Source organism: Mus musculus, chromosome 7, assembly GCF_000001635.26.
Source record: "Mus musculus strain C57BL/6J chromosome 7, GRCm38.p6 C57BL/6J".
Classification (NCBI taxonomy): domain Eukaryota; kingdom Metazoa; phylum Chordata; class Mammalia; order Rodentia; family Muridae; genus Mus; species Mus musculus.
Genome location: NC_000073.6, coordinates 60,140,808 through 60,168,706, shown reverse-complemented (window position 1 = coordinate 60,168,706; position 27,899 = coordinate 60,140,808). Strand labels below are relative to the sequence as shown.

The 27,899-nt window shown below is 39.0% G+C and overlaps 1 protein-coding gene, 1 long non-coding RNA gene and 1 pseudogene across 4 annotated transcripts in view; 2 read left to right on the top strand and 1 right to left on the bottom strand.

Annotated features, from left to right (window-relative positions):
* The window catches only part of Snhg14 (small nucleolar RNA host gene 14), a 1,177,441-nt gene that overhangs the window by 281,471 nt on the left and 868,071 nt on the right, over positions 1 to 27,899 (top strand). The window lies entirely within an intron of this gene.
* Snrpn (small nuclear ribonucleoprotein N) overlaps positions 1 to 27,899 on the top strand; it is a 467,683-nt gene that overhangs the window by 281,471 nt on the left and 158,313 nt on the right. The gene's annotated exons all lie outside the window — the stretch shown is intronic.
* Gm7367 (predicted pseudogene 7367) lies at positions 11,878 to 13,278 on the bottom strand (annotated as a pseudogene). The gene has a single exon (NR_003376.2). The product of NR_003376.2 is annotated as a predicted pseudogene 7367 (transcript).

Below are 27,899 nucleotides of genomic sequence, written 5' to 3'. Positions count from 1 at the left end.
TTCAGCTCGCTGGCCATCTTCTGCTACATATGCAGCTAGAGGCACAAGCTCTGGGGGCACTGCTTAGTTCATATTTTTGTTCCTCCTATAGGGTTGCAGACCCCTTCAGCTCCTTGGGTACTTTCTCTAGCTCCTCAATTGCGGGCCCTGTGTTTCATCTAATAGATGACTGTGAGCATCTGCTTCTGTATTTACCAGGCACTGGCATAGCCTCACAAGAGACAGCTATATCAGGGTCATTTCAACAAAATCTTGCTGGTGTATGCAATAGTGTCTGCGTTTGGTGGCTGATTATGAGATGGATCCCCAGGTGGGGTAGTCTCTGGATAGTCCAACCTTTCATCTTAGCACCAAACTTTGGCTCTGTAACTCCTTTCATGGGTATTTTGTTCCCTATTCTAAGAGGGAATGAAGTATCCACAAATGGCTAAGATCAAAAATTCATGTAACAGCAGATGCTGGTGAGGATGTGGAGAAAGAGAAACATTCCTCCATTGCTGGTGGGATTGCAAGTTTGTACAACCACTCTGGAAATCAGTCTGGAGTACCCAATCACAAAAGAAGGCACTTGATATGCATTCACTGATAAGAAGAAGGAAGACCAATACGTGAATATTTCATCTCTTTGGTCTATCTTCTTGATTTTCATGTGTTTTGCAAATTGTATCTTGGGTATTCTAGGTTTCTGGGTTAGTATCCACTTATCAGTGAGTGCATATCAAGTGAGTTATTTTGTGATTGGGTTACCTCACTCAGGATGATATCCTTCAGATCCATTTGCCTAGTAATTTCATACATTGTTTTTTAATAGCTGAGTAGTACTCCAATGTGCAAATGTAGCACATTTTCTGTATCGATTCCTCTGTTGAGGGACATCTGGGTTCTTTCCAGCTTCTGGCTATTATAAATAAGGCTGCTATGAACATAGTGGAGCATGTTTCCTTATCACAAGTTGGAACATCTTCTGGGTATATGCCCAGGAGAGGTATTGCTGGATCCTCCAGTAATAATATATCCAATTTTCTGAGGAACTGCCAGACTGATTTCCAGAGTGGTTGTATAAGCTTGCAATACCACCAACAGTGGAGGAGTGTTCCCCTTTCACCACATCCTCACCAGCATCTGCTGTCACACGAATTTTGGATCTTAGCCATTCTGACTGTTGTGAGGTTGAATCTCTGAGTTATTTTGATTTGCATTGCCTTGATGATTAAGGATGTTGGACATTTTTTTCAGGTGCTTTTCAGTCAGTTGAGAATTCTTTGTTTAGTTTTGTACCCCATATTTAATGGGATTATTTTATTCTCTGGAGTCCAGCTTCTTGAATTCTTTGTATATATTGAATATTAGTCCCCTATCTAATTTAGGATTGGTAATGATTCTTTCCCAATCTGTTGGTGGCCTTTTTGTCTTATTAACAGTGTCTTTTGCCTTACAAAAGCTTTGTAATTTCATGAGGTCCCATTTGTCGATTCTGGATCTTACAGGACAGGCCAGTTGTTCTTCTGTTCAGGAATTTTTTCCCTAGTGCCCATATCTTCGAGGCTTTTTCCCACCATATCCTTTATAAGTTTTAGTGTCTCTGGTTTTATGTGGAGTCCCTTGATCCACATAAAAGTAATTTTATACAGTATATTATTATTAAAGTTTCCCTTTTATCTATTCCACCTAGCGCCTTCCCACATACCCTTCCTTTCACATTAGCTCTTTTCCTATCTTTCCCTAGAAAAGCACATACAATAAACAGCAATCAAACTTATCAAAATGAAATATAATAAGATCAAAAGACATTATATTGAGAGTGGACAAGGCAACCCAACAGAAGAAAAAGTACCACAGGTACAGGCACAAGAATCAGACACCTACTTGTTAATACACTCAGAAATGCCATAAATACACTAAAATAAATGTTATTTCCACAGAGGACCCAAGTGCAGACTTAGGCTCTGGATGAGAGAGGCTCACATAGTCATGTCCTTCTTTGTCTCTCATTGTATTTTGTTTTTTACTTCAAAATGTTGTTTAGATTTAAGATTTTTTTCTTTTTTTAAATTTATTTATTTTTATTAGGTATTTTCTTTTTCTTTTTTTTTAAATATTTTTTATTATTACATATTTTCCTCATGTATTTCCAAAGTGGAATTAGATGGTGACTCATGCCAGCAGCACTCTGAGTTTGTAGCTTCTCAAGCAGTGCTAATTAATGCAGTTATGGATCAGTAAGCAGCATACCATACACATTGTCTGTAGCATACATTTAAATATGGTATGGGAATATCTCTTGCAACTCTTTATTTTGCAACTCTTTTATGATTTAAGTTTTTTCTACAGTGAGAATTTTGTTTCCATATTCATAAATTTACAATTTTAGGATTAGTTTGGGTGAAGTATTTTATTGATTCTTATATTGAATGTGCATCATTATTCATGCTTTCTGAGATCCTTTGACTTATATTCCCTAGTGGATGAATCCTTGTATGTCATAAGATTTTTATAATAACTCATACCTTCTTGGAGTAGTATTTGCACTAAATTAGATATTTCTGTTTAAACGACCATCAATATATATGTACATATGTAAAATTAAATCTTTATATTATATGTAAAAATAAATATTATATATTACTTATACAATATATAATATATTACAATAAAATATTATGTAAAATAAAATATATAATATGTAAATTCTATGATTATCATATGTAATATAATATATAATAATTCAAGACTAAATGAAATACTTAACTACAAAATATAGCCTAGTTGTACTTCTTGAGTATGGATATATATATATATATATATATATATACACACACACACATATATGTATATATATAAAATGAATATATGTACACAAACACAAATATATATATATATTATATAATACATAAGGTACACTTTACATACATATTTTATATATATATATATATATATATATATATATATATATATATATAATATTTGGGAAAACTATATATATATATCCATATAAATATCTCTACATTTTCATCAAGTATAGTTATTTTTTATATTTTGTAGCTATAGGTAGTTTATTGTTTATTATAATACATATTATACTACATATTATAATTATAAAAATTGTGTTGTAAACATTCATATATATATAAATAAGTATATAGCTACAATAAAGTACTTAGGTACTTCATATAACATATACATATATATGTATAGCTTTCTTAAAATTTTTCATATATCCTTAGTTTTGCTTAACACAATTTACTTATTTCACCCAACTTCAACATTTATCCCCATTCCTGATAGAACATGTAGCTTCCAGTACTCTTTTTATATTATTTTATATAGCATATACATGAATGTTCTTACTTACTATTATGTTAAATAGTATAAGCTAGTATATAATCTCCCAAATAACTTCTATATGTACATTTCACTTGATTAAACCTTGCTGTGGACTCTGATTTTACCAAATCCTATCTGTCCTAGTCAGGGTTTCTATGCCTGCACAAACATCATGACCAAGGAGTTGGGGAGAAAAGGGTTTATTCAGCTTACACTTCCATACTGCTGTTCATCACCAAAGGAAGTCAGGACTGGAACTCAAGCAGGTCCCAAAGTTCCACAGTCCTCCCCAAAACATGGTCAGGTTGTCACAGGAATACCCCACGATGATGGTACCAATTCCCAACAATGGTTCAGTAGTAGTTGTGAATGGAAGTCCAATCTAGCAATAATCTACCAGTTACTCAGTCCCACATGGCAAGCAGGCAAAGGAGCGAGAGCGAGACTCCCTTCTTCCAATGTCCTTATATGGTCATCAGCAGAAGGTGTAGCCCAGATTAAAGGTGTGTTCCACCACACCTTTAATTCCAGATGACCTTGAACTCGGAGATCTCCCTGTCTTAATCTTCTGTAATCCATAGCCACTATGCCTCAAGATCTCCATACCAAGATCCAGATCAGAAATATCTATCTCCCAGCCTCCAGATTAGGGTCACTTGTGAGCCTTCCAATTCTGGATTGCAGTTCATTCTAAATATAGTCAAGTTGACAACCAGGAATAGCCACTACACTATCATACTACTATCCACATAAATCTTCTGGCTCCAGAAATCCCCTTTCTACTTTCATTTCCTAGATATAATACTCCCACTCCTCTCTAAACATATTCCTCTATGCTAATGACTAGCTTTCAGTATCATATTTTCACATAGCCTCCATCAAACCTCCCAAAACAAAAGTCCTTATGTAGGCACCTCGTATGGAGAGAAAGGGGAGCATTTGTCTTCTTCCGGTTTGATTGATAGTACTCACTGTTACTGGTTCTTTTCCTTTCCATCTATCCACCTGCAAATTTCAATTTTTGTTATTGAACATTATTTAACTGCATATGGACACAATATATGTCTAAAATAAATATATAAAAAGCATTTTCATAATAAATATTCACTCTGTGTGTGTGTTTGTGTGTGTGTGTGTGTGTGTGTGTGTGTGTGTGTGTATGACACACACCTACCAACAGTACCTATGCAAAGTCAGAGGAGAAACCATCGTAAGTTTCTTTTCTCCTATTGTCTTCTGAGATATACATATTTACTAAGGATCACTTATGGAGAAAGAGGAGAGACATCTACATTTTTCATGTTCAAATTATTCATATATGTACATATGTGTGTAATGAATCGTTATGTAAGGAGCATTGTTAGCATTTTCATTTTCTGAAACATTTATAATATCTTTATGTTGATGAATTTCTTTTTTTTTTTTTTTTTTTTTTTTTTTTTTGAAGTTAGAAAAGTCTTTTAAGTTTTTAAATTAAAATTGCACCCTGTCCGGGACCCGCCGAACTTAGGAAATTAGTCTGAACAGGTGAGAGGGTGCGCCAGAGAACCTGACAGCTTCTGGAACAGGCGGAAGCACAGAGGCGCTGAGGCAGCACCCTGTGTGGGCCGGGGACAGCCGGCCACCTTCCGGACCAGAGGACAGGTGCCCGCCCAGCTGGGGAGGCGGCCTAAGCCACAGCAGCAGCGGTCGCCATCTTGGTCCGGGACCCGCCGAACTTAGGAAATTAGTCTGAACAGGTGAGAGGGTGCGCCAGAGAACCTAACAGCTTCTGGAACAGGCGGAAGCACAGAGGCGCTGAGGCAGCACCCTGTGTGGGCCGGGGACAGCCGGCCACCTTCCGGACCAGAGGACAGGTGCCCACCCAGCTGGGGAGGCGGCCTAAGCCACAGCAGCAGCGGTCGCCATCTTGGTCCGGGACCCGCCGAACTTAGGAAATTAGTCTGAACAGGTGAGAGGGTGCGCCAGAGAACCTGACAGCCTCTGGAACAGGCAGAAGCACAGAGGGGCTGAGGCAGCACCCTGTGTGGGCCGGGGACAGCCGGCCACCTTCCGGACCGGAGGACAGGTGCCCGCCCGGCTGGGGAGGCGACCTAAGCCACAGCAGCAGCGGTCGCCATCTTGGTCCGGGACCCGCCGAACTTAGGAAATTAGTCTGAACAGGTGAGAGGGTGCGCCAGAGAACCTGACAGCTTCTGGAACAGGCGGAAGCACAGAGGCGCTGAGGCAGCACCCTTTGTGGGCCGGGGACAGCCGGCCACCTTCCGGACCGGAGGACAGGTGCCCGCCCGGCTGGGGAGGCGGCCTAAGCCACAGCAGCAGCGGTCGCCATCTTGGTCCGAGACCCGCCGAACTTAGGAAATTAGTCTGAACAGGTGAGAGGGTGCGCCAGAGAACCTGACAGCTTCTGGAACAGGCGGAAGCACAGAGGCGCTGAGGCAGCACCCTGTGTGGGCCGGGGACAGCCGGCCACCTTCCGGACCGGAGGACAGGTGCCCACCCGGCTGGGGAGGCGGCCTAAGCCACAGCAGCAGCGGTCGCCATCTTGGTCCCGGGACTCCAAGGAACTTAGGAATTTAGTCTGCTTAGGTGAGAGTCTGTACCACCTGGGAACTGCCAAAGCAACACAGTGTCTGAGAAAGGTCCTGTTTTGGGCCTTCTTCTTCGGCCAGGAGGAGGTCCAAATACAAGATATCTGCGCACCTTCCCTGTAAGAGAGCTTGCCAGCAGAGAGTGCTCTGAGCACTGAAACTCAGAGGAGAGAATCTGTCTCCCAGGTCTGCTGATAGACGGTAACAGAATCACCAGAAGAACAATCTCTAAACAGAGTCAACTATAACTACTAACTCCAGAGATTACCAGATGGCGAAAGGTAAACGGAGGAATCTTACTAACAGGAACCAAGACCACTCACCATCACCAGAACCCAGCACACCCACTTCGCCCAGTCCAGGGAACCCCAACACACCTGAGAACCTAGACCTAGATTTAAAAGCATATCTCATGATGATGGTAGAGGACATCAAGAAGGACTTTAATAAATCACTTAAAGAAATACAGGAGAACACTGCTAAAGAGTTACAAGTCCTTAAAGAAAAACAGGAAAACACAATCAAACAGGTAGAAGTCCTTACAGAAAAAGAGGAAAAAACATACAAACAGGTGATGGAAATGAACAAAACCATACTAGACCTAAAAAGGGAAGTAGACACAATAAAGAAAACTCAAAGCGAGGCAACACTAGAGATAGAAACCCTAGGAAAGAAATCTGGAACCATAGATTTGAGCATCAGCAACAGAATACAAGAAATGGAAGAGAGAATCTCAGGTGCAGAAGATTCCATAGAGAACATCAGCACAACAATCAAAGAAAATGGAAAATGCAAAAAGATCCTAACTCAAAATATCCAGGAAATCCAGGACACAATAAGAAGACCAAATGTACGGATAATAGGAGTGGATGAGAATGAAGATTTTCAACTCAAAGGTCCAGCAAACATCTTCAACAAAATTATTGAAGAAAACTTCCCAAATCTAAAGAATGAGATGCATATGAACATACAAGAAGCCTACAGAACTCCAAATAGACTGGACCAGAAAAGAAATTCCTCCCGACACATAATAATCAGAACATCAAATGCACTAAATAAAGATAGAATACTAAAAGCAGTAAGGGAAAAAGGTCAAGTAACATATAAAGGCAAGCCTATCAGAATTACACCAGATTTTTCACCAGAGACTATGAAAGCCAGAAGAGCCTGGACAGATGTTATACAGACACTAAGAGAACACAAACTGCAGCCCAGGCTACTATACCCAGCCAAACTCTCAATTATCATAGAGGGAGAAACCAAAGTATTCCACGACAAAACCAAATTCACGCATTATCTCTCCACGAATCCAGCCCTTCAAAGGATAATAACAGAAAAAAACCAATACAAGAACGGGAACAACGCCCTAGAAAAAACAAGAAGGTAATCCCTCAACAAACCTAAAAGAAGACAGCCACAAGAACAGAATGCCACCTTTAACAACTAAAATAACAGGAAGCAACAATTACTTTTCCTTAATATCTCTTAACATCAATGGTCTCAACTCGCCAATAAAAAGACATAGACTAACAAACTGGCTACACAAACAAGACCCAACATTTTGCTGCTTACAGGAAACTCATCTCAGAGAAAAAGATAGACACTACCTCAGAATGAAAGGCTGGAAAACAATTTTCCAAGCAAATGGTATGAAGAAACAAGCAGGAGTAGCCATCCTAATATCTGATAAGATTGACTTCCAACCCAAAGTCATCAAAAAAGACAAGGAGGGACACTTCATTCTCATCAAAGGTAAAATCCTCCAAGAGGAACTCTCAATTCTGAATATCTATGCTCCAAATATAAGAGCAGCCACATTCACTAAAGAAACTTTAGTAAAGCTCAAAGCACACATTGCGCCTCACACAATAATAGTGGGAGACTTCAACACACCACTTTCACCAATGGACAGATCATGGAAACAGAAACTAAACAGGGACACACTGAAACTAACAGAAGTGATGAAACAAATGGATCTGACAGATATCTACAGAACATTTTATCCTAAAACAAAAGGATATACCTTCTTCTCAGCACCTCATGGTACCTTCTCCAAAATTGACCACATAATAGGTCACAAATCAGGCCTCAACAGATTCAAAAATATTGAAATTGTCCCATGTATCCTATCAGATCACCATGCACTAAGGCTGATCTTCAATAACAAAATAAATAACAGAAAGCCAACATTCACATGGAAACTGAACAACACTCTTCTCAATGATACCTTGGTCAAGGAAGGAATAAAGAAAGAAATTAAAGACTTTTTAGAGTTTAATGAAAATGAAGCCACAACGTACCCAAACCTTTGGGACACAATGAAAGCATTTCTAAGAGGGAAACTCATAGCTATGAGTGCCTTCAAGAAAAAACGGGAGAGAGCACATACTAGCAGCTTGACAACACATCTAAAAGCTCTAGAAAAAAAGGAAGCAAATTCACCCAAGAGGAGTAGACGGCAGGAAATAATCAAACTCAGGGGTGAAATCAACCAAGTGGAAACAAGAAGAACTATTCAAAGAATTAACCAAACGAGGAGTTGGTTCTTTGAGAAAATCAACAAGATAGATAAACCCTTAGCTAGACTCACTAAAGGGCACAGGGACAAAATCCTAATTAACAAAATCAGAAATGAAAAGGGAGACATAACAACAGATCCTGAAGAAATCCAAAACACCATCAGATCCTTCTACAAAAGGCTATACTCAACAAAACTGGACAACCTGGACGAAATGGACAAATTTCTGGACAGATACCAGGTACCAAAGTTGAATCAGGATCAAGTTGACCTTCTAAACAGTCCCATATCCCCTAAAGAAATAGAAGCAGTTATTAATAGTCTCCCAGCCAAAAAAAGCCCAGGACCAGACGGGTTTAGTGCAGAGTTCTATCAGACCTTCAAAGAAGATCTAACTCCAGTTCTGCACAAACTTTTTCACAAGATAGAAGTAGAAGGTATTCTACCCAACTCATTTTATGAAGCCACTATTACTCTGATACCTAAACCACAGAAAGATCCAACAAAGATAGAGAACTTCAGACCAATTTCTCTTATGAACATCGATGCAAAAATTCTTAATAAAATTCTCGCTAACCGAATCCAAGAACACATTAAAGCAATCATCCATCCTGACCAAGTAGGTTTTATTCCAGGGATGCAGGGATGGTTTAATATACGAAAATCCATCAATGTAATCCATTATATAAACAAACTCAAAGACAAAAACCACATGATCATCTCGTTAGATGCAGAAAAAGCATTTGACAAGATCCAACACCCATTCATGATAAAAGTTCTGGAAAGATCAGGAATTCAAGGCCAATACCTAAACATGATAAAAGCAATCTACAGCAAACCAGTAGCCAACATCAAAGTAAATGGAGAGAAGCTGGAAGCAATCCCACTAAAATCAGGGACTAGACAAGGCTGCCCACTTTCTCCCTACCTTTTCAACATAGTACTTGAAGTATTAGCCAGAGCAATTCGACAACAAAAGGAGATCAAGGGGATACAAATTGGAAAAGAGGAAGTCAAAATATCACTTTTTGCAGATGATATGATAGTATATATAAGTGACCCTAAAAATTCCAACAGAGAACTCCTAAACCTGATAAACAGCTTCGGTGAAGTAGCTGGATATAAAATTAACTCAAACAAGTCAATGGCCTTTCTCTACACAAAGAATAAACAGGCTGAGAAAGAAATTAGGGAAACAACACCCTTCTCAATAGCCACAAATAATATAAAATATCTCGGCGTGACTCTAACGAAGGAAGTGAAAGATCTGTATGATAAAAACTTCAAGTCCCTGAAGAAAGAAATTAAAGAAGATCTCAGAAGATGGAAAGATCTCCCATGCTCATGGATTGGCAGGACCAACATTGTAAAAATGGCTATCTTGCCAAAAGCAATCTACAGATTCAATGCAATCCCCATTAAAATTCCAACTCAATTCTTCAACGAACTAGAAGGAGCAATTTGCAAATTCATCTGGAATAACAAAAAACCGAGGATAGCAAAAACTCTTCTCAAGGATAAAAGAACCTCTGGTGGAATCACCATGCCTGACCTAAAGCTTTACTACAGAGCAATTGTGATAAAAACTGCATGGTACTGGTATAGAGACAGACAAGTGGACCAATGGAATAGAATTGAAGACCCAGAAATGAACCCACACACCTATGGTCACTTGATCTTCGACAAGGGAGCCAAAACCATCCAGTGGAAGAAAGACAGCATTTTCAACAATTGGTGCTGGCACAACTGGTTGTTATCATGTAGAAGAATGCGAATCGATCCATACTTATCTCCTTGTACTAAGGTCAAATCTAAGTGGATCAAGGAACTTCACATAAAACCAGAGACACTGAAACTTATAGAGGAGAAAGTGGGGAAAAGCCTTGAAGATATGGGCACAGGGGAAAAATTCCTGAACAGAACAGCAATGGCTTGTGCTGTAAGATCGAGAATTGACAAATGGGACCTAATGAAACTCCAAAGTTTCTGCAAGGCAAAAGACACTGTCTATAAGACAAAAAGACCACCAACAGACTGGGAAAGGATCTTTACCTATCCTAAATCAGATAGGGGACTAATATCCAACATATATAAAGAACTCAAGAAGGTGGACCTCAGAAAATCAAATAACCCCCTTAAAAAATGGGGCTCAGAACTGAACAAAGAATTCTCACCTGAGGAATACCGAATGGCAGAGAAGCACCTGAAAAAATGTTCAACATCCTTAATCATCAGGGAAATGCAAATCAAAACAACCCTGAGATTCCACCTCACACCAGTCAGAATGGCTAAGATCAAAAATTCAGGTGACAGCAGATGCTGGCGAGGATGTGGAGAAAGAGGAACACTCCTCCATTGTTGGTGGGATTGCAGGCTTGTACAACCACTCTGGAAATCAGTCTGGCGGTTCCTCAGAAAATTGGACATAGTACTACCGGAGGATCCAGCAATACCTCTCCTGGGCATATATCCAGAAGAAGCCCCAACTGGTAAGAAGGACACATGCTCCACTATGTTCATAGCAGCCTTATTTATAATAGCCAGAAACTGGAAAGAACCCAGATGCCCCTCAACAGAGGAATGGATACAGAAAATGTGGTACATCTACACAATGGAGTACTACTCAGCTATTAAAAAGAATGAATTTATGAAATTCCTAGCCAAATGGATGGACCTGGAGAGCATCATCCTGAGTGAGGTAACACAATCACAAAGGAACTCACACAATATGTACTCACTGATAAGTGGATACTAGCCCAAAACCTAGGATACCCACGATATAAGATACAATTTCCTAAACACATGAAACTCAAGAAAAATGAAGACTGAAGTGTGGACACTATGCCCCTCCTTAGAAGTGGGAACAAAACACCCATGGAAGGAGTTACAGAAACAAAGTATGGAGCTGAGATGAAAGGATGGACCATGTAGAGACTGCCATATCCAGGGATCCACCCCATAATCAGCTTCCAAATGCTGACACCATTGCATACACTAGCAAGATTTTACTGAAAGGACCCAGATGTAGCTGTCTCTTGTGAGACTATGCCGGGGCCTAGCAAACACAGAAGTGGATGCTCACAGTCAGCTAATGGATGGATCACAGGGCTCCCAATGGAGGAGCTAGAGAAAGTACCCAAGGAGCTAAAGGGATCTTCAACCCTATAGGTGGAACAACATTATGAACTAACCAGTACCCCTGAGCTCTTGACTCTAGCTGCATATGTATCAAAAGATGGCCTAGTCGGCCATCACTGGAAAGAGAGGCCCATTGGACACGCAGACTTTGTGTGCCCCGGTACAGGGGAACGCCAGGGCCAAAGGGGGGGAGTGGGTGGGTAGGGGAGTGGGGGTGGGTGGGTAAGGGGGTCTTTTGGTATAGCATTGGAAATGTAAATGAGCTAAATACCTAATAAAAAATGGAAAAAAAAAAAAAAATTGCACCCTGGTGCGATGACTCTAATTTGGGAACTCATCCAAAGGCAGACTCTCCTGAGTGCTGGTCCTCTGGCCTGGACACACAGAGACTGGGAGCCTGTCGGACAGTTAGAACAGGGAAGGGGCAGAAGCACCCACATCAGAGGGCAGCCAAGTCTTGACATCTAGCTGGTGACAAGGTGACAAGTTTCAGAGTCAACAAGAGGCCACCACCAGCAGAGATGAAAATTGTCTACCAGCAATGGGGTAGAAGTCCATGATTCTGAGGACCCTCCTGGGTGCACCTCCTTTGGCGGTGGGGCTTCCTAATGGCTGGCACGCCTTCTCACAGAGCAGCACAGCCACGCGGCTGCAAGCTCGCTCCATCTGTGAACACCCTTTTGTTCCCCTCAATTGGGCAGAGAAAGAGGTGCTGGCAAGGAATGTGAGCCTTGCCTCTGACAGGAACACGTGTGCAGGCCCCACTCTCACAAACATTAGCTAAATTTATATTCATATATATTATAGTTATATATTAAAAAGAGGAAAAAAAAACTTTCCCTAAGAGAAACTCCTGAAGAACCCAAGTGGCTCAGGACGTTTACTGTCCCCCCCCCCCCCAAAACTCTTATAAAATCTTCCAGTGCGATCGTGAAGAAACCCCCCGCCCTCTTGCGTTCCTCCCCTCCCAGCCCTCATCTGTGTCCCCACAACCCTGGACTGCCCCCTGCTCCAGCCCAGTGGCGTCCAGTCTCATCTCTGGCCATCCATGGCTGCCATGGCTTTCTGAGGGGCGCCCCCCTGCGATGCTCTGGGGGGCCACGTGGGCTGTGGGCAGTGGAGATGGAAGGTGTTGGGGGAAGAGGGCGGGATCCAGGGCACCTGGTGATTGGGTGGGGATGCGGCCCAGAAGGGGCTGAAGTTTGCAGGGGGGGAACAGGCCACGGCTGCCATGGGGCTGCTGCTGCTGCTCTGCAGGCCCTCAGAGGTTCGAAGCTTGGAGAACATGGCCAATGCATCAGGGAAGTTGGGTGGTGTAGCAGGGGTGTTGCTGGGGGTACACATCATCTGCGGGTGGTGGTGGCTGTTGGGAATGTTGCTTTCTTGAAAGAACGTGCTTAGGGCGGTCTCGAACTGCCAGTGCGCCGCTTGCAGCAGCTGCTGCGCCTGATCGGCCGCGCAGCCCGCGGCCAGCACGAACTGGTTGATCATGACCTGGTGCCGCAGCTCGTCCGTGTTCACCGACATGGCGCTGGGCGGCCGCCCCGGGCTCACGCTCGCAGCTCCGCCGCCGCCCGGCTCGCGCGGCCGCGCCGACGCCGCAAACCATGTTGATGAATTTCAATGCACTCCCCAGATGACTCCTATAGGATGCTGAAAGATGAAATATCTAACAACAATCAGAAAGTAGTTAGAAGGAAGAGAGTCAGCACAAGACTTTTAATTGTAGAACCCACTGCACATGATATATTTCCACCAGCAAGGATACACCAGAAAAACCATACAAAAGAAATCCACCAACTAGGAACCAAGTGTTCAAATAATAGAATCTGTGAGGAACATTTCTTATTCAATCTATCAGAACTACTCCCTGATCTTTGCCTGCCAATCCAGTTCAACCTCTCTCATATTCTTCAGGAAAATATCATGGCCCTTGTCACCCCATTAACCAAACTAAAGGCTGAAAAGGCTGAGGGCTGGGCAAATAATATCTGTCCACAGCTTAACTTGGTACAGGAATAGACAAACTGCACATTCTGGGATATATATTTGCCTACCCGTAGGACAAAGAAAACCTATAAAAATATTTTTTCAGCAAATAGTGTTCTCATTGTGTAGCCCAGATTAATATGTGCTGACTAGGTAGACCTAGCTAAACTTTACCTCACAGAGATTTTCCTCTGTCTTCCCTACTCTGGAGTTAAAGTCATAATCCACCATACTTGGCCTCAATCTTCATCTTTATCTTCTGAATTATGTGATGTTCTAAAATTTGCTATACAAGGTTAAAAATCTCCCCTTAGGTTATGAATACAGACTTTGGCTTTTTGATAACATTTCCCCCCACGTATTCATGAAGAATACCTTGCAAGATGAAATGCAGTGGGCAAGTGAGCTTCCTGGATACAGCCCATGGTTTGCTCAAATGCAATGGGTGTAATTTAGAAAGGCAAACCCCAGAAGCTTCATCTTTAAATTGCTTGTCACTGCTGCTGTGCCTTTTCATGCTTTTTATTGTTGTATTCTTCATATATTTAGCAGATTGTGATTGGACTGGTGAGACCCTCACTGCCTATAAAATGGTGTTATTATCCCTCATGAAATAACCCACAGTATGGGACAATTTTCCTGCATTGGATAGTTTTCCTGTAGATCAATATGACAGTCAACTTTCAGAAACTAATATTGTATAGATAAATTTATGGTTTAAAAAATTCATTTTTGATTAAAATAGATTTAAGAAGTTAGAGAAGAATATAGAAAGTTTAAGAAGGTGGTTTAAAGGGGCTGGAGAGATAGATCAGCTGTTTAGAGAACTGACTGTTCTTCCAGAGGTCCTGAGTTCAATTCGCAGCAACAACATGGTGGCTCACAACAAGCTGTTATGGGGATTTGATACTCTCGTCTGGGGTGTCTAAAGACAACTACAGTGTACTCATGCGCCTAAAATAAACAAACAAACAAATGAATGAATAAATAAATAAATAAATATTTTTTAAAAAAAGAAAATGGTTTAAGTTGTGTTGCCAGATAGATATAATAAAGTTAGAATTAATAGCAGATTGTTTATAATCCCTTTTAGAATACTTAGAGCAGCAGAGTTTAGAAGAGAAATACAGTGAGCTGTTATTTGTTGCAAACATGTAACTGTACTTGGAAGACAAAAATGCCTTGGAAGTAGTTAATGATTAAAGAAAAAGAAAAAAGAAACATATCATTCCAGGTTGGTTCTGAATTGCTAGATCATTTGCTCTATAGAGCTAGCCACAGGATTTGGTGTACATTATGAAAGACAAAGATATAAATAAAGAATAAATAACTGTATCATAAGTACAGAGAATAGATGATTATTTGGTTTGGCTGAATAAGACATGTGATAAATGATGATCTTTTTCTTGGTGAGTACAAATTGTCATGAGTTAGGAATAGGAAAAGACTTGATTCTATATGTCGCTTTGCTTAAACTTTGATAACCAATAAGAAAAGAAGTATTGCTTTGGGGTTAAGATGAAGCTGTGGAGAGAAGTGTTGGCCCAGTAATTCAATATATTTTCCTTGAGAAAAAAGTGAACTGAGTAATTAATTATAGAGTCCTCAAGCAGTCTTCAGGTTTCCCTGTAGTGTCAATAGTACTCTTGAACACATTTAGTACTCAAGTCTCTCACTGGTCCAGGAATAAACACTGAAAGAGATTTTGCCTTCCTGTGCAAGTCCTGGTTCCCTATTGGTAGTTTTGGATTTCATGAAGTTTAAGTCCCATGCTAGTGTAAACCCTTTGATTTTTCTTCCTCCACTGACTAAGTAATGATCTTAATATTCCATTGGGGCATGAAATATTAATTTTTATAATCTCAGTTACTATGGTAATGCATGACTCCCTTGTGTTTTCCACTACCTGATAATCATGTGGACCTTATACTGTAATGGCCAAGTAGATATACGGTTCTTACAATGAAGAGACTCATTTAACACAGGTTTTAGAGCTCTAGTCTCAATGAGGACTGATTTGTATATCACCTGGATTTCTAATTCCCACAACACTCAGAATGCCCATATCCAATCCCAGGCCATATAGTATCATGAGGTCAGTTTAAATAGACTCTATTATTTTTATTTATAAGTTCTCCAAGTGGAGTATAGTGATAAAGCCCACCTTTTAGCCTAGTTTGTATCACTACTGCTATGTAGTACAGCTAGAGGTCAGGAATGTTGATTCCACCCAAAGTTATCTTATGTTCAGGATTGTTTGTCTGTCCTGAATTATTTTTCCATATGAAGTTGAAAATCATTGCTAGAGATTTTTATATATTTGTTTAATGTACTTGTTTGTGATATAGATTCCAGATATCTAGTTTAGGTCTCTAAGCTTGTATAATAGGTACTTAAATCACCAAGATGGGTCATTGGTGCATTTCCATTAACAGTATTGCATTAAATAATTAAATGCACATAAGGCAATTACCATATCATCCTGGTAATATATGTTCATTTTTATGGTTACTTTTCAGGACAATATCCAACAAGTGGAAATGGGCGTCATTTCCTTAAAACGTTGTTAGACATATTCAATTAATTTACTTCAAATGATCAATGTAATCTATTTTTTTTAAAAATCATTTTACTTACTTGACATTTTATTATCTATGTTTTACTTTCAAAGACCCACAGGCTGTTGTAAATGGACACAACTACCATGAACATATAAGTAAATCTTCAACCTGTTTTTATTTTAATAACATTATGGAAAACTTCTTACAATATATATTATATACCAGGGTATATGATTGTGACTTGAAACACAACCAGTATTTTGAAATCTGCTGTGTCGCTTACATGGAAGAAAAGCATGAGTTATGCCAAAATCCTGATAATGGAAAGAAGTTGCACTGTGAATAGGGAATTATTCTGTCACAAGGAACTGAGCCTGTGTGGAAGAGTCTGTTTTCTCCAATAAAGTGTGTAGGATATAGAAAAATATTTGTAATTAAGATATTTCTTTTGGTTTCCTTCAGAAAGCATCTAGGTTTCATTGCTATTTGCAGTAAAAAATGGTGTGTTTTGACTTATTGGAGTGCTTGTTATTGGAAAATCTAGCGGCCTTTGCTTTTCCATGTCTGGGTTACATGACATGGCATGATTATGTGTTCTCACTCAATTCACTTCTGTTTTCCATTTATTTGTATATTTATTCATTTTACATTACAATCTCTGATTTCTCTCCTGGTCTGCCGTTCACAGGGTCCTTCCCTGCTAACCTCCTTCCTCTTATATTCTGAGAGGGTGTAGGCCACAGTGGATATTCCCCTAACATGATACCTCACGTCTATGAAGACAAGGTATATCCTCTCCCACTGAGGGCAAAAAAGAATCTCAGCTAAAGGAATGTATTCTACACAGGCAACATATTTAGAGTCATCCCCTACTCCAGATGTTCTAGGACCCACATGAATAATGAGCTCCACATCTGCTACATATGTACAGAGGGCATAAGTTCAGCCAATGTTTGCTCTTTGGTTGCTGATTCAGTCTCTAAGAGAACCTAGTATCCAGGTTAGCTGATTCTATTCAGTTTTCAGTGGATTTACTATCTCCTTCTTAGCCCTCAACCCTTCCCCAAACCTTCCATAAAATTCCAAGAGCTCCAAGCAATGTTCAGCTTTGAGTCTCTGCATCTATTTCTGTCTCATACTGTATGCAGCTTCTCAGAGGAGGTTTCTGTCTGCAAGCACAGCAGAATATCATTAAGAGTGTCAGGGATTGGTGCTTGCCTATGGGATATGTCTCAAGTTGGTCAGGTTTTTGTTTGTCCATTCCCTGGATATATGTTCAATCTTTGTCCCTGCATTTCTTGTACATAGGACATACTTTGAGTCAAATGTTTTACATGTGGGTTGGTCTCCTTGTCACTCCACTTACATACCTGCCTGGACACTGGAAATACCCCTTTCAAGCTCCATATTCCACAAGAGAGGAATTTAAATTGTAATACATCCTTATCTTTTCTCTTTTGTAATTTAACTATCTACTGGCCTGGATTTGCTTCTGTCCTGGATGTGTCCTGATGCCTTGTTCACCAGGCTGGAAGGGAAAGAATGAATCTTAGCTGGGCCAGATGGTTTGGAGAAGAAATTGGTCTGTCTGATTATTGGATTAACAGCCTTCTCCAGAGATGGTTTTCACCTAAACTGCTTTTCTTTATGGGGGTAAGAAGAGTTATATAAACTTTTAGGAAGAGATTGGAGTTTGGAGGTGTGTATGTATTATTAGCTGTGGCTGAACTGCCAGGGATGCTTTTTTTTTTGTTGTTGTTGTTTTTTGTTGTTTTTTTTTTTTTTTTTTTTTTTTTTTTTGCCTAAAGAAGAATCCCAGACGCTTACTATACTTACCTTGTTAGTGAGAGAAGTTTACACAGTAATTTGGCTACCAGACTATGTGACACACTCAAAAGTGATGGAGGTGGCGGTCATAAAACCTATGTTCTCTGGGACAAACAAGCCCAGAGCAAGATGGAAAACAGTCCTACTCCTGCTGATTTTCAGTGACCTCACACTTACTCCAGACTGGCTCCCCCAGACACTCCTTTCTGGGCCTAAAAACTATCCTCTAAAATTTCCATACTGAAACTGACTATGACAAAATAATGGGTCAAATAAAATTGTTAATTACAGATGGCTTAGCAGTCAAGAGCACCAACTGCTCTTCTAAAGGTCCTGAGTTCAATATCCAGCAACCAAATGGTGACTCATTAGCTTGGTTAGTCACACGAAGGTATTTTATATTATTTGTGACTTTTGTAAAGGGTGTCCTTTCCCTACTTTTTTCTTAGCCTGTTTATTCCTAGAGTAGAGAAAGGATACTGATTTGAGTTAATTTTATATCCAGGCACTATTCTGGAGTTGTTTATAAGGTTTAGGAGTTCTCTGATGAAATTTTTGAGTCACTTAAATCTAACACTGTATCATCTGCAAATAGTGGTTGTTTGACTTTTCCTATACAATTTATATCCACTTGACCTCCTTTTGTTGTCTAATTGCTCTGGCTAGGACTTTGAGCACTATATTGAATCGGTAGGGAGAGAGTAGGCAGTCTTGTCAGGTCCCTGATTTTAGTAGAATTGCTTCAAGTTTCTCTTCATTTAGTTTGATGTCGGCAAGTGGTTTGCTATATATTCCTTTTACTATGTTTTGGTATGGGCCTTGAATTCCTGATCCTTCCAAGACTTTTAACACAAAGGGGATGTTGAATTTTGTCAAATGCTTTTTGAGCATCTAATGAAATGTAGGATTTTTTCCTTGAGTTTGTTTATGTAGTGTTTTACATTGATGGATTTCTGTATATTGAACCATCTCTGCATCCCTGGGATGAAGACTGCTTGATTGCCATGAATGATCATTTTGATGTGTTTTTGGATTCAGTTGGCATGGATTTTATTGAGTATTTTTGCATCCGTATTCATAAGGGAAATTTGTCTGAAGTTCTCTTTCTTTGTTGCATCTTTGTGTGCTTTTGGTATCAGCGTAATTCTGGCTTCATAGAATGAATTGGATAGTGTTCCTTCTGTTTCTATTTTGTGGAATAGTGTTTAGAGTATTGGTATTAGGTCTTCTTGAAAGTCTGATAGAATTCTGCACTAAAACCATCTGGTCCTTGGCTTTTTTTGGTAGGGAGACTTGTAATGACTTCTTCTATTTCTTTAGGGGTATGGGACAGCTTAGATGGTTTATCTGATCCTGATTTACCTTTGGTGTTTAGTCTCTGTCTAGAAAATTGTTCATTTCATCCAGATTTTCCAGTTGTGTTGAATATAGGCTATTGTAGCAGGATCTGAATATTTTTTTTTAATTTCTACACGTTCTGTTGTTGGGTCCCCCCCTTTCATTTATGTTTTTGTTATTTGTGTATTTTGTCTGTGCCCTCTGGTAAGTCTGGCTAAGTGTTCATCTGTCCTTTTTATTTTTTTCAAAGAACCAGCTCCTGGTATTGTTGAATCGTCATGTAGTTGTTTTTGTTTGTTTGTTTGTTTCTAGTTGGTTGATTACAGTCCTGAGTTTGGTTGTTTCCTGCTGTCTACTAATTTTGGGTGTATTTGATTCTTTTTGTTCTAGAGCTTTCAGATGTAAGGTACTACTGGGGTAAACTAGTTTTTTTTTTTTTTCATTTGGAGAATTTGTGAAATGGAGATACTTTCTTGGTATTATTTCTGCTCTCAGTGCATGGATCCCAAATAACTTTGACCTATACAGACCCTGTGCAAGTGTCATTCTCTGTAGGATTTCATATATGCATCAGCCCTATAATGTCTGGTAGGAGTTGTTACCTTGTTGGCATTGCTCCAAACACCATTGGCCTTAGTGTCATTCTACAATGTATTCTACAAATTTCACTGAGTCATGAAGGAGGAGTTTGCATAGCAATATATGAATTATGATTGGATGAGCCAAAGTCTTTTACTCTGCACATTGTCCGGTTATAGGTCTATGTATCTGGCCTCATCTAATGTATATATTAGCTTCTATGATGAAGGTGCAATGGTATAATGAACTATGGGTATAACAGAATGTTTGTATTGGTCCATATCATAAGCAGACAATGGTACATGTTTTTACCTTATTCTCAGGTATTTTGCCATGAGAACTACATCAAAAATGTATTTTGTCTCATGGAGTAGTCCTCTAATCCAGTCAGATAGTAATTGCTTAACCCTCAAAAGGGCAACTATTACAGCAGAGTATCATATTGGCAGCTGTCCTGTCTGTGGCAGATCAAAGAGTATAGAGCTGGGTTTGTTGTTTAAATTTCCCCTCAGGAACCATTCGGAATAATTTTCAATGCCAGCAACACTATGCAGAAGGTAAAGGTTTTAGTTAGGCACCTGCTTATCTTTTCTATGTTTAATAAAAATGTAAGTGTAATCTGCATTAGAGCTATCATTGGTTTGTGAAGAGCAATCAACAGCTTAGGCAATATTCTGAGTTGTGTGGGAGGTAACGGGTAACTCAGGATGAGTTTTTTCTGCTGCATTTCTCTGAGTTTTATTACTTTTTAACAGTTTAGTAATATTCCATTGTGTGATGTACCACATTTTCATTAACCATTTCCTCATTTATAGGCAGTTAGGCTGTCTCTTCTTCCTACTAATATGAATATACATGCAATGAATAGAAATGAGTAAGTGTCTATATAGTATGATATGGACTTCTTTTTTTTGGAGATATGCCCAAAATATTATACCGGGATATTGAGGAACAACATTCCCAGGTTCCCAAGGCAAAATCACACTGACTTCCAAAAGCTGAACTACTGTGTATTTCGACCAGCAGAAAATAAGGATTCTTATTATTCATCATCCTCCCTTGCACATATGGTCATTTCTTTTATTGATCTTCCCCATATTATTTACCTAAAGATTAAATATCAATGTGCCTTGAATATGCATATTGCTGATTAATGAGAATGTTGAACATTTCTTTTAGTGAAATAAACATTTGAATGGTCAATTATGTGTCATTAGAGGAGGAGATTTATAGTTGAATATAAAAAGGATAAATAGAGGAAAGCCATGGAAATTAGAGGTACAGAGGACATTAGTATTCAGAGAGAAATCATAGCAAGCCAGACTACCAAAACCTTTAAGACATACTTCAGACTAGGATATTAAGCAATATTACTTCGTGTGTGTGTGTGTGCCTGCAAATTTGTTCTTTAGTATCATAAGAGAGCCCAGCAGGCTGATAAATACAATGTTTTTAATGAATTTAGGAAACATCTGGTTCATAAGTCAAGGAGGAGAAACTCTGAAGGTCTAAGCATCATGGACAGATTTTTTTTCCATAGGGAAAAAAGCATGTGATAGGAAAATCAAAGAGCCTACAGCAAAGTAAATTGTCATTAAAAGTGTATTCTCAGGGCAGAAACTCTCTTTACTTCTCCTAGATCTTAGACACAGAATTCCTTCTTGCCATTAAAACCACAAGTCAAGTGATACATGAAGGCATGATTACCTCTGTGTTCATAGTGCCATGTAGCTTTTGAGTAAACAGTAAGATTGATGGAAAAAAAACTACAGAAAGTTCTTTGCAGAATGCAGATGGATAGGGACTATGAAATGACTGTGCAATTTTCAAAGGACTTAAACAGTCATCTCATAGCCAAATTCAATCCCTGATATCTATAAGGGACATCTAAGGTATGTTCCACTTCTGAGATATAGGAAGAATAATACAGGACACTGTTATCTGGCATATCACATTACACTACAATTTATATAACAAAGAGGGCTTTATTAGACAGTGTTGAAGCTGCTTGCTCTTTAAAATATCCCTTCATTGGGAGAGTTGCCACATTTAATTTTCTCAGCCAACATGGAAGAGACAGTACTTCTGGCAACGGTAATTGCAAATACCTCCCACAGTGATAGTCATTATGACCTCTGGATTGACCCAGGAAATGTGCTTATTTTTTTCATTAGGACTGAGCAAGTAGCTTTGTACAGGTGTGTTGTGGGGCTTAGGGGTCCTTCTGAATGATCAGAAGCAATTTTGTCAACAGGTGGATCCTGTTAGCTTCTGAATGCTGGTAGTGCTCAGAAGTCAGAATGAAGACAGGCACATTCCATGCTAGGTTTCTTTTGCATGAGAACAAAACTTTTCTTCCTTTTATCAACCACTCCTCATAGGATGATTGCTTATCAAAATCGTCCAACTTGTTGTAAAGCCCAACCAAATCATTTTTTTTCCTCTTTGTTGTTCTTGTTTTGTTTTTCATAGAAATCCCAGTTTGTGAGAGACTAGGTGCTAAACTTCAACTCTAGGAAGAAAATCACAAAGTCTACCTGAGCAAACATCCTATGGAAACCCACCCCAATTAGCAACAGCCAGTCAGGCTACAATAGCAGAGTCAAGGTATATATAGATAATCTACGAGATCCTGCAGAGATTAAATAATTTAGACATCCTGCTCATCAGGTGGTTTTTGTTCCCAAGTTTATTTCTTGCAGAGTACACCAGAAATACAGTTTTTAAACTTGCTGACTCATATGAAAATTCCCCCAAGTTTGCTGTAACCACTATAAAAATCCTGAAACCCTTGACTGAGGACTCTCACTGCGACATGCTTTTAAAGACTTTGATCTAGAGCACACAATAAAGACCCTTATGTATTTAAATGGGAATCAGCTCCAATATGGCCTTTTGGGGTCTCTGCAATTATTTACCTTGTTTGTTGATGTTGAAATTTGCTTTGTAACTTTCTACCAATGCCTGATAAGACAAGCCTTTCCTAGAATAAACATAATTCTGTTCCTAAAGTTTTTTGCCTCTCATATATACTCAGATGAAGTTTGGCCTTGAACCAAAATTTTTAATTTTTGTTCTTCAATATTAGTTGTATTCAATTTCTATTGTCTTATATTTAAAATTTTCTATCATTTTTCATCTGTTTATTTTCTCATTTATTACATCCCCTCATTTCCCTCAAACCACTCCACGCAGATCTCCCAATAACTTTCCTCTAACCCATATCCATTTCTCCTCCCATTTCCTTAAAAAAATAAATAAACAAATAAATAAATAAATAATTTTAAAACCCAAATAAATAAAATAAAATAAAATTTAAAAAAGAGGTGGTTTCCCAAGAATGTGTGAGAAAGATGGGACCTTAGCATAAAAAGTAATAGTAAGGCTAGGACCAAAACCTCTCATGAAGGCAGAGGAAAAAAAATGAGCAATGTAATTGCTTCTGGCTGAAATAATTGAAAGGATTCTTTATGACAGATGGTATGTTTCTTTCTTAATAAATATTTTTAAATCTCATTTTTAGAATTTTCTGATGAGTGGATTTAGAACCATGCCAATTCACAAAAGATGCTTTCTATACAATACCAACTAATATAAAGCCACATTAAAGCTGAGAACGTCCTTTTCCTTTTAGTACCCTCAGCAATAACTAAGATCCTATAGCAGTGGCCTGCTCCAGTCAGTAGGAAATAAGTCATAAAAGCACAGTGCTGTGCAGTGCCCCGCCTCCCCATCCCCTGGACTCTAGCGACAGAAAATACAGTGAAACTACAAGGACCAAAGTTCCTTTAGGTTTTCAACTTCCTCAGGCACCAAGCATTGAGGTGACCACTGCCTTCATTAACTTACTGTGACTCCAGAAAAGTGATTTTCTTTTCCATTTTCACGATCAGGATTGCCTCCTTTGAAACAAGAATTTGCAATTACTATTGATAATTCAGGATTTCGTCATTTGAATCATGATTTTGGATTTACTACTGATGATACAAGTCTCACCTTTTTACAAATGCTCTGTAAATAAAGTTTTGCTTTTGTAAATAAGGAATTGAAGAGTTCAGCTTAATTTCAGGGATAACAGAAGTCACCAGTCACTTCGCTTAGTTTTAAAATAATTTTTTTTCATGTACTTTTCAGCAGATACATAGGATGTTTTCTTTTTTCTTTTCTTGCTTTCCATTTTTTTTTCCTTTCTTAATGAAAATTTAAAGGTGATTCTTTAAATGGAATGGGGATGTCTAACACAGGACATGCTTTGAATTCTGCATTTCATATATATATATATATATATATATATATATATATATATACCAAAAATATATCTAAATAAAAGTGGGAGACAAATTTTATAGGAAATACTTGCTTCAGTGACATAATTTGTCCTCAAGTATTATGCCAATTACAGAGTATGAGAGTAGGTCTCAGTTACTTTTAGCAATTTTTTTCCATTTTTTAATTAGGTATTTAGCTCATTTACATTTCCAATGCTATACCAAAAGTCCCCCATACCCACCCACCCCCACTCCCCTACCCACCCACTCCCCCTTTTTGGCCCTGGCGTTCCCCTGTACTGGGGCATATAAAGTTTGCGTGTCCAATGGGCCTCTCTTTCCAGTGATGGCCAACTAGGCCATCTTTTGATACATATGCAGCTAGAGTCAAGAGCTCCGGGGTACTGGTTAGTTCATAATGTTGTTCCACATATAGGGTTGCAGATCCCTTTAGCTCCTTGGGTACTTTCTCTAGCTCCTCCATTGGGAGCCCTGTGATCCATCCATTAGCTGACTGTGAGCATCCACTTCTGTGTTTGCTAGGCCCCGGCATAGTCTCACAAGAGACAGCTACATCTGGGTCCTTTCGATAAAATCTTGCTAGTATATGCAATGGTGTCAGCGTTTGGATGCTGATTATGGGTACATCTACACAATGGAGTACTACTCAGCTATTAAAAAGAATGAATTTATGAAATTCCTAGGCAAATGGATGGACCTGGAGGGCATCATCCTGAGTGAGGTAACACATTCACAAAGGAACTCACACAATATGTACTCACTGATAAGTGGATTTTAGCAATTTTTTTCATTTAATATTCATTCCTCTTTTTTAGATCGTCATTTAAGCAGTTTGTTATGATAGCAAGAGAAACTTCAAAATAGTCTTCTGGTGGAGACATTTTGATTATACCTGAGTACAGCAGAGGGTCCTGACTATTCATTTACAGCCAAAGAGCAAGGGGATGGAAAATAAGTATTCAGGAAGAAAGAGAGAAGGAGAAAAGGTAGGAGGAAGAGAAGGAGGAGAGGACTCCAATAATCAGAGACAAGGAAAAGCTCAAGAAACTTGACAAAAAAAAAATATTATCACAGGTAAATTGGAAATCTATGCTATGGAAGGAGGGGGGTTGTAAAAACTGAACATATACAAGTTAGTCTTCTGTCAAGAAAAATGACAAAAGCAACAAGTACACAATTCTTTATATTCCCAGATAGTGTACCCTTTATCCTTTTGATTAATTTTAAGATCTATTTATTCCACACTGCTTCAACTCTCCTAAATGCCCGTGTTAAGTAACCATTGAATTTGGCCAGTGTAAGGCCTCTACATTATACTAACATGGTAATCAGTACCCAGAACTTTATATAATTATCCCTGATAGCACTATCAATTATAGAATTGGAATCAAATCACAGATTATGACATCACAGTTTAATCTGTATAGTATAATACCATAGACTACTGCACACATATCACACAGATTTTATTCTTAGATTCTATTGAGATGGTTATTCTCTCTCTCAACTTGATGTGATCTAGAATCACCTGAGAGGCAAGCCTCTGTCATCCGTGAGCAGGGTTAACTTAATTCAGGGAGGAGAACCTGTCCTTTTTGGAAGGACCAGGTTAAGGATCCTTAACACTGGCCTCTTCCCTAATAAATTTGCTTTCTGGGTCCCAGGCAAGAACTCTACAACACAAAAAAGAGATGTTGATAATTTTGCATATATATCCACAATTACTAGTTACTTGTATGATTAAAAACTGCAATTCATTTTTAAAAACAGGGATTGCTTTAGGTATTTTCCGTGTCCTAATCCCACTTTTACACACAGTGTTTTGATAGCTGCAGAAAGGCATGGATTCTTTTTCTTATTTAGCTGACCTTACTTGATCCTTGACTTTTGTTTCTACTGTATAAAATCATGACAGGATGGCCATTATATAAAAACCTTTAAACTTAACCTACTAGATGGCAAATAAAGATGGGACACTGTATGTTTAAAGCCAGTCTATTCTATACAGCATCATCCTTGCCAGAAAGAGCTATTAATACAAGTATTTTCTTTAAAAATAATAAGCCAGGCACTGGCATAGCCTCACAAGAGATAGCTATATTAGGGACCTGTCAGCAAAATCTTGCTACCATATGCAATAGTGTCTGTGTTTGGTGGTTGTTTATGGGATGGATCCCTGGATGGGGCAGTCTCTGGGTGGTCCTTCCTTCCATCTCCGAGCTATGCCAGTGCCTCACAAATACAGAAGTCATCTATTGGGTGGAACACAGGGACCCCAATAAAGGAGCTACAGAAAGTACCCAAGGAGCTAAAGGGGTCTACAGCCCTATAGGAGGAACAACAATATGAACTAACCAGTACCCTCAGAGCTGTGTCTCTAGTTGCATATGTAACAGAGGATGGCCTATTCAGCCATCAATGGAAGGAGAGGCCCTTGATCTCGCAAAGATTATATGCCCCAGTAAAGGGAAATGCCAGTGCCTGGAAGTAGGAATGTGTGTGTTGTGGATCAAAGTGGGGGAAGGGTATAGGGGACTTTCAGGATAGCATTTGAAATGTAAATAAAGAAAATATCTAATAAAAACACTTGAAAAAATAATAAATCAGTCATATTAATAAGTCTTAATAATAAGTCTGTCTTATTATTGAGTATTTTCTGCCAGGCATCCTCTGACAATTTTGACAAATATAACACTATGGTGTTGTAGTTTCACTGTCTCTATATATGAACTAATATTGAAAGGTATCTTTATAATTCAAGATGGCAGAAGTATTCTTTCAGCAAAGTTTAAATTTCTCCAGCACTTGTAGAAACTTCAGAGGGACTGAAGTAGCAAACCAATATAAGGGTGGGCACCCCCTTGGCTCAGTATGTACAAATTGAGATAATACCATACTTACCTGGTCATTCCTACATTGCAGCAAATTTCGCCACACTGGGATTGCTTCTGAAAATTCTTCCATGGGATATGAAGTGAGATATTCCCATGTGCATTCAAAGGCAACTTTTTATTTTTGTGGGTTACGTTCTTCCATGATTTCATATTGCATAATGCATATTTTTCAAATTCAATGTATATTTAGCAATTCCTAATCCATTTTCCTTTCCCATGTAGACTTTGACTTGCAGAAAAAAATATTACTTAGTCACTATCATATTTACATTTATTGGAAAATAATTGAATGTACAAACATTTAAAATCGGAAGGCTTTCTGCACTTTTGGTTGTACTTTCATTTTCATGTTCAGCAGGCATGTAAATCAAAAAGGCTTAAAGTTGCATAGAAGAGCTGGAGTGATGGTGCTGCTTGTAAAAACAGATACTGCCCTGCAAGAGGATTTCCCAGAATTCATGTCAGGAGTTTCAAAACTATGTTACTGAAGATATGGAAACATAAACATCCTTTGGAATGTACACACCTCTACACATAGGCTCCCACATACACACTCATTGCACATGCACCCACACACACACAAACACACACACATACAGGAATGGAGTGGGGGATGGAATAAACAGTGACTGAGCAATACACAGAGACATAAATGTAGACAGAGAGAAAAATATACACACATAATGAATATTAATAAAATCTAGCTCACCACGGTAGCTCATAACTTTACATCTAGCACTTAATGGACAAAAGCTGATAAGTTTCTGAGTTCAAAGCCAGCCTGATCTATAAAGTGAGTTCTGAGTTAGCACATTCTAATGAGTAAGACCCTGTCCAAAAAAGAAACAAAG